Raw genomic sequence first — 12423 nt, forward strand, 5'->3', positions numbered from 1 at the left:
ATTCCATCCCGCGGCTGGGCACAAGGCCCCTGTGTGGAGAATGAATGACAGGCAGTTAGCGGATAAGAATACATCTGATGGCTGTTCGGCGCAGACAGCTCTCGCTGGGGGTCCCGCAATGAGACAGAGCAAGCACTCAGGCGAGAGGCGCCCAGCACACTTTCATCACCGGCAGCGTCCCACAATGACAGGACTGCATTAACAGCCTGCTGTCTGTTTGTGCATGTGTGTGAGTTTGGAGTGGGGCAGAGGTGTGTGTGTGTGTGTGTGTGTGTGTGTGTGTGTGTGTGTGTGTGTGTGTGTGTAGAGGGTATTATGTGTACTGTAGCTGTGGGATAACACCCCTCTCTAATTTGAGAGGAAGAAAATCATTCAGCTCTTTAGGTAACAGTAAGATCAGTTTGTGTGTGTGTGTGTGTGTGTGTGTGTGTGTGTGTGTGTGTGTGTGCGCGCACTGCTTGCCACTCAGATCTAGACACATTCAAGAGAACATTCTCTCTCTCTCTCTCTCTCTCTCTCTCTCTCTCTCTCTCTCTCAAACACCCACACACAACACACACACCTGCGTTCTTTTCCCCCATAGATGACTCCTCCATCACTATAAGTAATCCAGACTTTGGTTTCTGATACAGAGGGTAAGCAATGCTCCTCTCCTATTGATTCTCTATGTGGCCATTGGCTGTCTGTGGGTCTGTGGGCTAAGAAGGCAAGAGGCAGCCCACACAGTACGCTCAGAGAGGGGCTGGGATAACAAACGCACCCCCCCCCCCCCACCGCCGCCCTCATCCAGCTCTGTGTGTGTGTGAGGTGTTCAGACTTCAGCAGATCAAACATGCCACTGTAGTCATCTCAGCCTGGTGGGCGAAGGCAAAACAAACGTGCCTCTCACAACTCCCCTCTTCACCCTACTCTGCAGGAAGCTGCTCTGACAGTGCAAAAATAATCATCATAATTAGACACAGGGCTGCCATGGCATTTATTCAATAACCAAACTCCAAGGGGTGGCAGCGTTGTCAAAGTTTTTATTCAGTTTTGGATTTTTTGCCTTTTTACACAAGCCCAGAAAACTTTCATACGTTTGTGACTTTTTTTTCCCCCTTGCAATTCCGTTCAAAAGAAACATTACTGCATTAGCCTTCGCTCCCCGTGAAACACCCACAACAATTCTAGAAACTTTCGGCTTTCCTTTCCCAGCCGCCATGAACCCGTCAACAGAAGGCTGTTTTCTCCTCTGCCAGCTTTTCAGCCGCATGGCATGTTGATATCAGATAGGACCAGAGACAGTCAACTGCCTTTTATTTATCCTGGCAGCACACAAGCTCATTACAAAAAGGTTACTCGAACGGCCACTGGCATTTACAGCAGCAAGTGCAGGTGCTCTCGCTAACGCTCGAACTTCTCTGTCAGGAGACTGTAGTCGCATTGTCTCCACTGGTCCCCGAGCCAAGTAGTAAGTCCACGTCCGCGGTATGAATCCGGGCTGCGAAGATGAGAAGGGGAAGACGCTGTCTTGCCCAGAAGAATGTCTCGATTCTTTCAGGAGGAGTGGAGCCCAATAAAAGCAAGACAGTCCTGGCTGGGTTCGGGGCTTATGTAACCCAGCCTGTACATCATTTGTCAGCTGAGGTTGTTCTTGGGTCAGTTTAAGGCTTTTTAGTATAAAACGGCCAAGATTAGATCAGAGGACACAGCGCGAGTTTCCTAATACAGGATTGGTTTTTGCCCTCGCAAATGTGGACTCGCGGGTATGGCGGGCGAAAAGCGTTCATAGGCCAATGATACTGTTTGGAGAGGCTTACGTATCCCTTGTTTCAGATCCGCGAGTGCGCGAGTGCAGGCCCAAGTTACTGTCACGTTTACGCTGATAGGCTGATCTGAGATCTGTGCAGCACTGTGCTGACCTGCCATGTGGTTTACTCTGAGATTCTTCACCTGTCAGGCAAGCCATAACTGCTCCTGGCAGAGCTCTCATCTGGAAGAATGTATCTGGCCTGTTCACTGTCATAGTCACGGAGGGGACACACCATGTGGCTATAATGTATCCTCTTCTGCCTCTAACACCAAGCACTCATGTCAGGTCAGTGCGGGACATAGTCCAAAAAGAATAAGGCAAACCTCACTTAGTGTTATGCCCCTGAAAGGGGTGAGGGGGGTGTCACAGAAAATGTTCACTTTAAGGAAAACACACGACACTCTATCTGCTCACAGCTGCATTGCTTTATGTGTGATGTAAGCATAGCGTGGGTTCTCTAGGTTTGCACTGTAAGCCCCCACTAATCGCACAAGGATCATCAGGCTTGACCAATAGCTCACAGAGATAAACACAGTATTCAGTAAACAGTATTTGGTATTTCACTGTTTTTTTTCCCTTTAGAAAAACTACATAAGCGGTTGCAAGTGACAAGGATCATGGAAACACAAATGTTAATCTACCAGGCAGCGGAAAACTGAGCATTCAGAGAGCTGGGGAAATGGAGATCAGGGTGTAGATGCAGGTTTGAGTCTGAAGTGCACTGTCCGTGGTCTGCTGTCTAGACCTGAACCTGGAGACTAGGAGCGCTTTCTGGAGATGAAGCCACAACTTCGGTCTTGCTCTTGAAAATCGCATATAAAATATCGCATATAAATATGAACAGCAAAGAACACTTATCCACATTCTCTTTTTCCATGTGTTGGGAAAGGCCACATTGCTCCTCCAATTTTGTTTTCTCCTCATCGTGCTGGATGAAGCTGAGACTTCCACTAAATGCCACTAAATGCCAACTGTGGTGGACTGAAACATTTCTGCTGCTCTGCTGGCCAGACAGAATAAGAAAAGTCAGAAGCCCAACTTATCTCTCCTGATAAACCTCTAAATGATTGCTTTATTTTTTCCTCTCTTCAGTGAGCAGTTCTGCCCACTGACTGTATCAGAAAGAATTATCAGGAGACTGGGACCGGTGAGAGGCGAGGAGGGGCACGTGCACCACACCGAAAGCCCTTATCAGCCCGACAAGTGTTTCGAGGCTGCTCCCAGCATGCTTCAAGTATGTCTGGGCAACTTCAGAGCAACTCTGCTGGATGTCACACACGCAGACACATGTACACAAACACACACACACACACACACACGCTTGAACACACATGCACACAGCCTGTTTCCTGAAACAATTAAGAGCCACTTGACAATATGAGCTGTTCGGCAGAAGCCTGCTTTCCCAGAAGGCACCCCGAACGGAACAAAAGACAAGAAGGCAAAGGCGCCACTTAAGAAGGGGTGGGTGCACTCACTCTTAAAAACTAATGTGAAGAAAGATGACACTTTCTAACAGATTACTTTCAGATGACTAAGCAGAGATCCCACTGTGTCTTCTGGTGCAAGAGCTGAACTAAGACCTGTCTTTATTTAATGTGGGTCCAGGACCTCGTCCCGCAGGGTGAGATTTCCAATCTGCAACCGGCTAAACCGAGAGTGCGGCGTGCTGAGTAACAGCTATCTTAGTTCGGTTATACTGCAAAACAATGAGGAGGCCAGGGGGGCTTGCTCTGTTCTGGAGACAATCTTGTCACCGCGTGCTACCCCCTGACTGGCTGTGCAAGCGGTGCTGGGGTGATGGAGGGGCCAGGGCGCTCAGGGAAAACGTGGGTGAGTAATTCTGGGTGGAGGCTGAAAGACCCTGGGGGTGAAGTGGGGGTTGATGTGGCCTTCTGTTGACAGCTGCTGCACCTCTGTTTAAACGCCTGCTCACTGCTGTGCATGGCCAGTGGCCTAGACCACTGCTGAGGTACTGAGGACATGCTGGGGATATTAGCTGAACACATGAATTCAGTTCTCCGAATTAAGCTTAATAAATGGCACAACAAAGGGGACTAAAGCAGGAGAATGTTTTTGCCCTGAATGGAGACCAAGCAGAGGCTACTGTAGCACTAATGCTGTAGTCACTGACAGGAAATTGATCTAGACTGTTGCTGACGAGAGACAGCGCTTCTGATCACACCTCTGTCATTGACCACACCTCCTCTAGTCTCTAACCCTGCCTCTGTCATTGACCACACCCCCTGTAGTCTCTAACCTTGCCTCTGTCATTGACCACACCCCCTCTAGTCTCTAACCTTGCCTCTGTCATTGACCACACCCCCTCTAGTCTATAAGCCTGCCTCTGTCATTGACCACACCTACAAACCTTATATAGGTTCTGTTTGGAAGCTGGAGTGTGGACCTAGAAAAAAATCCAGTAGTGGGTCACTTGGACCAAGTCCTAGCCACAGCAGATCACCTAACATCTGTGGCCAGGACAAGAATGTTGTCATTGAACCAGCTTTTTGACACACCACAGAAAGTGTGAAGGGTAAACCCAATTTACTCTCATTTACATTGAATAACATACTAGAGTTTTTGCTGCAGATGCCACAAGGATATTTCCCAAATGGAAAAGGGTGATCTCTCCATACTCAGCACTGCCTTAAGACTTTTAGGAACAGTCAGTCATCTTCTAAACCGCTGAGGGATGGAAACGTTACCGGTTGTTATGGTAAACCACAGTAAAATTCTCCACGGTTAGTGTTACGGTTTCAGCTTTTCATTATCATTAAACCATGGTTGATTACTGCGGTTTGAGACACTGGCATTAAATACCGTCCAGCATCAACCAACGTTAGCAGCGGTCGCACAGACAGAGACGGGCCACGCGGCGTAGCTTTGTTTTGTGTCAGTGAAAACATGGCAGACAGCAGTGACAGATCTTTCAGCATCCTAAGAGGACTAAGTCTGAAGTGTGGTCGCGGGACTTTGGAATGGGGAGAATGTCAGGGTTTGTCTGTCTAACAGGCTAATAGCTTGTAAATAATGTAATCTGAAGCTTTCAGTTTTAACAACTCTCGTAAAAGTACGGCTAAGGTGCCAAATCTGGGCCAATACTAAAAACTAAAATTTTAGTTTTTTTTAAAACTAAAATTTGAAACTGAAAGTTCAAGTTCAACTCTGAAAAACACAACAAGTAAAGGAAAATTCTTTTCAGTTCAAATATAGTTTATTGATCAAATTCTGGAATTCTTTTGAATATATTATTCATTTTCATTTTTCACTTTCATAAATATTTTTTTCATGTGGGTATTTAGCAACAATATAATAAAAGTAATAATAATAATAATAATAGTAATAATAATAGTAATAATAATAATAATAATAATAATAGTAATAATGAGTTGAACATTAGGAGAATCCTGATCCATCTGCATCACCCCAACTCTTCTTAAAGTAGCACTACACCCCTGCGTGTTCTGCTGCACTATCTGTCATGTCTGCATTCACCTATTGCACACGATAACATGTTAAGAAGTTTAGTCACACAACCAACATGTTTTAGTTCACTTAAAATCCAACAGACTTCGGTTGTAAAAGTGTTCCTACAGTTCAAACACTATACTGCTCTGTATAGAAATACTATAATCCTCTTTATAGAAACACTCTGTATAGAAACACTCTGTATAGAAACACTATAATCCTCTCTATAGAAACACTGTATAGAAATACTATACTCATCTGTTTTGATGTCAGTTGTTAGGCTCATTACAATCACTGTCTTCTTAAATTGTAAATGTGGCCATTGTATATGCTCAAATGCAACACAGAAGACTGTGGGTATGATGACAATAATAATCATAGTAATAATAGCAGTAGTAATAATAATACCATAATAGTGATTTTGAACATTTTATACACTTGAACGTTTTCAACACATTGTCAATGCCTTATTTTAAAAGTACTTCGATAAAACTGATAACCATGATCATTTTGGTGAGATTTAATTTTCATACCACTTCATCTCTAAAACCGCTTAATCAGGGTCATGGGAGCCCAGAACCTATCCCAGTAGTACCAAACTTGTCCCAAAACTACAGAACCTATCCCAGTAGTGTAGAACCTACCCCTGTAGTAAAGTACCCCTACCCAGTAGTACAGAACTTATCCCAGTATTACAGAACCTATCACTGTAGTACAGGGCAAAAGGCAGAAACAAACCCTGAACAGGCACCAGTTCATTACACTTACACACACACACACAGCCAATTTAGAAACACCAATCAACCCAACACACAGACATCTTTAGAGCATGGGATGAAACCATGAAACCCACATAGGCACATGCAGAATGCAAACTCCAGACAGGCAGCAGTCTGGGAATCAAACCCAGATCCCTGGAGCTGAGGAGTAGCAGTTATGGTAGCATTATTTTTATATAAAGCAAGAACACCACTATACGTTTAATCTCACATCTCCCTTAAAGCCGCAATAAATAGACTGTGATATTACGGTTAGTCATTTGCTACCTCACAAACTGAATCTTTAGCCCAAAAAGCATCTGGGAAAGTCCTGAATCACACTGACAAAAGCCCAGCAACCTCATACACACAGTTTAGGAAACCAGAGCAATTTAATATAGCATTCAACTTAAAACAAATGATTGTTAACAGGAGTTTTTCTGGCCCAGATAAAGTGCCACATTACAATATACAATAGTCTTTATAAGGACTCACAGCTAGTTCAGCCCGACAGAAGAAATAAACAGTTTTATACAATGGGTGCCAGAGCTGATTTGATGTGTCAGAAAGCTAAAGAGAAAGAGAGAGAGAATGAAGGAGAGAAAATGAGAGTATGAGACAGAAAGAGAGGGAGACAGACAGAGGGAGAGAGAGAAAGAAAGAGAGAGAGAGAGAGGATCCTGTCCAGCTGATTAGCAGTGCAGAGGGGGCAGATCAGGAGCGTGTCTGTTTACAGCTGACCAGGGTGAATGGCCACACTGTACGTTTCTATGAAAGACCCTTTCAGAGCGCTACGAGAGAGGGGGGGGGGGGCTGCGTCCAGAGAGAGTGAGTGAGAGTCTATGGTGGGGGGTGAATGCTTGTAGCAAAGGCAGATAAGTGATCTTTTCACCTTGGTCTGAAAGGAAGGGGTGCCGTCTGGAGATGTGCCTCAAGAGCCACTCAGAACTGCTGGTCCAGGCCAATGGACTACACTCAGAGTGTATTCCACATGGCCTGGACCAGAGTGTGCTCCACATGGCCTGGACCAGAGTGTGCTCCACATGGCCTGGACCAGAGTGTGCTCCACATGGCCTGGCTCAGAGTGTACTCCACATGGCCTGGACCAGAGTGTACTCCACATGGCCTGGCTCAGAGTGTACTCCACATGGCCTGGACCAGAGTGTACTCCACATGGCCTGGATCAGAGTGTACTCCACATGGCCTGGACCAGAGTGTGCTCCACATGGCCTGGACCAGAGTGTACTCCACATGGCCTGGCTCAGAGTGTACTCCACATGGCCTGGACCAGAGTATACTCCACATGGCCTGGACTAGAGTGTATTCCACAAGGCCTGGACCAGAGTGTATTCCACAAGGCCTGGTCCAGAGTGTACTCCACTTGGCCTGGACCAGAGTGTATTCCACAAGGCCTGGTCCAGAGTGTACTGCACTTGGCCTGGACCAGAGTGTACTCCACAAGGTCTGGTCCAGAGTGTACTCCACATGGCCTGGACCAAAGTGTACTCCACTTAGCCTAGACCAGAGTGTACTTAAACTCTTAACCAGGCCAAGCAGAACACAAGGAAAACCACACAAAATGCATTCTGAGCCAGGTCAGACTGAGTGCGCTCTAATCCGGGCAAACATAGTGCATTCTGAGTCAAGCTCAGAAGCAGCCAAAGTTGAGTGGACCAAGAGGTGGGCAGTGAGGTCTCTTCTATAGAGCTGGGCAGTGAGGTCTCCTCTATAGCTGCCGCCCCCTCTCCTCTGCTGGGCTTTGCCATGTTGTCTTCTCCATTTTCATCTCCTGCTCTGTACCAAAACTGGTGCAAGAGATCTGGCACCAACCCTGACACTGCATGTGGGATTCATTAAGACTCATTTCAGAATGATTTCAGTATACTCCTGGGTGTTACTTTATTTTAAAAAAAACTTATTTGTGTGTTGGGTTGATTTAGGACTTTATCTGTAAATTGCAATTGTAAGCAGCTGTGCACCGGGTCTCCCAGTGGCAGGCCACATACAATAGCATATGGCGCAATGCCGTCAGAGCATATATTACTGCTTAACAGGTTAATGGCAAAGGCCAAGAATAAAGGAAACACTTCAGCTGGAGGTGATAAACAAATTCTATTCATACTTCACCACCTGCCATAGCAACAGCTGCTCAGAACTGAAAACGACACTGCAGGCGAGGTTCTGACATATCACAGTATCAGCACAGAAAATCTCATGCTCACAAATTTGCTCAAGCTCACTGAAATCTGCCTCTAATACACTGGCCCTCGTGGGAGCTGCTGAAATCAAACACCAGCAAATGAGAGAGACCGTGAAATAGAGAAGGGGATTTTAACAAGGAACCACCTTGATGTAAACCCAAGATAATGTCAATCTCCTGCAGATCTCGTGTTTCGCCTGGTAAAATGCAAATAAACCCAATCAGTGGATTTCTTCTCCAGAGTAAGGAAAAGACCAAGGCTATAGCTCATTCATGGAGAAGATGCTTTAATAATGTCTGTCTACACTATTAAGAATATGAATTCCATTTATTTCTTACTCTATTTTGAAGGTTTTTTTTAAAAAAAAACTCTAAATAGGTTTTTTTCTGATGCTATTCTTTTACATGACATAAGAATGTCAGCTGTGTGTCCCTGTTACAAACACACATACACACACGCACACACGCACACACACACCTCTTCCTGCAGCTCAGTGTCCAGGGGCACACTATGTTTTTCATGCCTCAGCTGTTAAAACAGACTGTAGCTCAACCTCACTGTCTCTCTGTTCACACAACAGCAGCTGAGAGTGCAAAGCCCCAGAGCTGCTGTCTCACACCTCTGCGTAACACACACACACACACACACACACACATACCCACACACACACCCACCCACACACACACACACACACACGCCATTAACAAGCCTCTGTAGAACATCGTCCCGCAATAACGATGGGCAGAGGGCTATTCTCAGCTGGGCTAACAGGCACAGTCTGAACCGGTTCCTGAGTTCACACATGCAGGAGCAGGCATGCGGACTCCCCTGCACTTCAGTCCTGGTGCTGGTGCCTGGCTCTTCCTTTAAAGGCCACTAGCCGTCTGCAACCCACGCTGTGTTTGACACGCATATCATCGCTACATACTTGCTTAACACACCAATCCATTTCAGTTGTGGCAAATCTCTTTGTCCCTCCTGTATTAGTTTTTAATTGATTAATTAGCAACAATTAAACAACGTAAAATGAAATATATCCTATCAGAATATTTTAGTCTGTTGGATTTTCTTTAAATTTGTTGTGATCCAAGGTCAAAGAGAATTCAAGTTTAATAAATACTCTTTTAGTAATGGCAAAATATATTAGCCTAATTGTTGAAAATAGCCTCAAAAGAGGCCAGTGTTCCATTTTACCCAAAGGCCTTTCACTTTTGACCTCAAGAGGATCAACTTGAAGGACAACAGTAGAATGCAGTGTCTCTCCCAAATCTGGGAACTCACCACTGCACACATTTCACACATAGGCTTGGTTCCTCTCAAGGTTTCTTCCTCGTGCTCTAGGGAGGTTTTCCCTGCCACTGTTGCCCCTGGCTTGCTCACAGAGGACTTGGACTTGAACATTTGTAAAGCTGCTTTGACAAACATCCGTTGCTAAAAGCACTATATAAATAAATTTGACTTTGACTGTGACTTTGACTTTGCACCTGACCTGTGGGGCTTAGGGTTACAGAAAGGGTTAGGAGTTAACCCTAGGGTAAGGGTTAGGGTTAGGGTAAGGGGTTAACCCTAGGGTAAGGGTTAGGGATAGGGTAAGGGGTTAACCCTAGGGTAAGGGTTAGGGTTAGGGTAAGGGGTTAACCCTAGGGTAAGGGTTAGGGTTAGGGTAAGGGGATAACCCTAGGGTAAGGGTTAGGGTTAGGGTAAGGGGTTAACCCTAGGGTAAGGGTTAGGGTTAGGGTAAGGGGATAACCCTAGGGTAAGGGTTAGGGTTAGGGTAAGGGGATAACCCTAGGGTAAGGGTTAGGGTTAGGGTAAGGGGTTAACCCTAGGGTAAGGGTTAGGGTTAGGGTAAGGGGATAACCCTAGGGTAAGGGTTAGGGTTAGGGTAAGGGGTTAACCCTAGGGTAAGGGTTAGGGTTAGGGTAAGGGGTAAGGTGCATGTTGCCTGGACATTTGGACTTTTTAGAATACAAAGGTCTGTAAATGGCTATGGACCTGAATTAATATTGATTCAGAAGATAAAGTTTTATATCTTAGAATCGGAATCCATCTCACATGATTTTGACAGGATCCTGATGTGAGCAGGCATTGGGGTTATTTTTAACTAGTCATTTCAGGTGAAGTTTTTGTAATTAAGACGCATTTTCCTATAAAAAGAAAGAGACAGAACTGGCTCTGATCAGGCCTTCGCAAAGCGTAAATGTCCTTGAAAATGCAAAACAATGAAAAGTAATCAGGCATAAAGCTAATCCAACATCTGCTCACCATAATCCGTGGACCAAGCCAAGCATGAATGCATTTTTCTTTTTTTTAATCCTGTCTGCCACGATTTGCCAATGTCCACCATGAGCTCAGTCGGCCTCTGACTTTCTCCTTAAACAATGTTTCGGACAGAGATCCTTTGGGAGGATTTAGGCAACAGGAAGTGAACTGCAGACTCTCCCTGCAGAGGAATAGCTCTCCTGATGAGCTTGTTCTCCTAAGATACCCATTATGGAGAGAAAAGTGGTTTGCGTAGATGGCAAAAGGCAATAAAAAATAGAGCCTGGCTAGACCCAAGAGTAGCGGGTCATCCAAACACGGACAGGGCAGCAATGATGGAAAGGAAGTGTGCGCACAAGGATGCGAATATTTGATATGCCTGAGAATTCCATAGAACTGATGAGAGATTCAATCGTGCTTAATCAATCTGATTGTTTTTAAACATCTGCTATTTCACCTCCTAGACGTCTTCAGCTTCAGAAGCCTGTTGCTTGCACCACTAATGAAGGACCTCTGTCAGAAGCGATCTTTGCAGACCTTGCGTACTACACTGCAGTTGTTAACTCTTCATTGCCCTTACATATTTTACTACAGTGTACTCCCCTGCCTCCCTGGAAATTTTCTAGTCCAAAACATCCTTGTTCTCTCACTACTATCTCTCTCTCTCTCTCTCTCTCTCTCTCTCTCTCTCTCTCTCTCTCTCTCTCTCTCTCTCTCTCTGACTCACTCACAGACATTATATATATATATATATATATATATATATATATATATATATATATATATATATATATATAATGTCTGTGAGTGAGTCAGAGAGAGAGAGAGAGAGAGAGAGAGTGAGAGAGTGAGTGTGTTGCTTCAAAAAAAGAATGGTTAGTGTGAAAATGTCCAGTTCCACTTTCTTCTGAAAGTAAACAATTTCTGCTCTTGAATATGTAAATGCACTTAGACACATCAAGACTAAAGCTACATACCTCAAAGTGCACCCCCCCCCCCACACCCACAATCCAATAAAAAAGCCTCCCACAGATATGTACTGTGGGAAGGGAAATCTTCCACTCAAAATACCAACTCGGCCACAGGTATAAAATGTTCCAGCAACAGCGTGTTTGTTTGTTTGTTTCTGTGTGTGTGTGTGTGTGTGTGTGTGTGTGTGTGTGTGTGTGTGTGTGTGTGTGTGTGTGCACGCTCGTGCATGTGTGTGTGAGTTTAGTGGTACACCAGCAGGAAAGGCCATATTGATAGACAGGGATTGAGGCAAGGAGCAGCTCTCAAACAGAGAAAGCAGGACACCTGTTTCACGCCGCTTCTCTGTGTGTGCTAGAACCCCACGTGCCTTCAGGCACTCCCACAGGCCGCTCCCTAGTGCACATAAATCACGCAAAAGTGTTTAGCTCACAGTGCAAATATTATTCCTGAAGATTATTGCAAAGAGCCCTCGGAGAAAGACCTAAGTAAATTCACATAAAGCTTCAATTTAAGCTCAAAATTTCAAGCTGTTCTCTTAAAGACGGATGGCTGAGATTGATGGTGGGGGTCAGTAAAACATTTGCGTGATAGGCTGGAGTGGGCAGGCCCGTGACATACACCGCTAGCCTTCGTGCTAAAAAGAAATAAAGGAAAGGGGCCCATGTTCTCTGCACATGCGTTGTCTGGAACCCTGAAAAACAGCCAAATGCATGGGAATCCGCAAAAGTGGAAAAGGTGACTGGAGAGATGGTCTATGATGGTAACGCGATCCGACGTGCCTCCTTGTGCCACGCTGCTGCCACGCCACTATCTGCTCCTGTGTCTGCCCGCCCCGCTCTGCCCTGCTCCGCTCCACCCCTTCTCCTTCTGTCCTTCCACTCTGTGTGCGCGCTACTCAGGCAAGGCATGCTTCCTCCAGGTACACAAAGGCGGTCCTCCGGTTTCAGCCTGCTGCTATTCCCGGACG

At 45.5% G+C, this 12423-nt stretch overlaps 1 protein-coding gene across 4 annotated transcripts in view; it reads right to left on the reverse strand.

Annotated features, from left to right (window-relative positions):
- The window catches only part of adamtsl3 (ADAMTS-like 3), a 96739-nt gene that overhangs the window by 82296 nt on the left and 2020 nt on the right, over nt 1-12423 (reverse strand). The gene's annotated exons all lie outside the window — the stretch shown is intronic.

Source organism: Electrophorus electricus, chromosome 3 (genome assembly GCF_041902795.1).
Source record: "Electrophorus electricus isolate QZ-2024a chromosome 3, ASM4190279v1, whole genome shotgun sequence".
In the NCBI taxonomy this organism is placed as follows: domain Eukaryota; kingdom Metazoa; phylum Chordata; class Actinopteri; order Gymnotiformes; family Gymnotidae; genus Electrophorus; species Electrophorus electricus.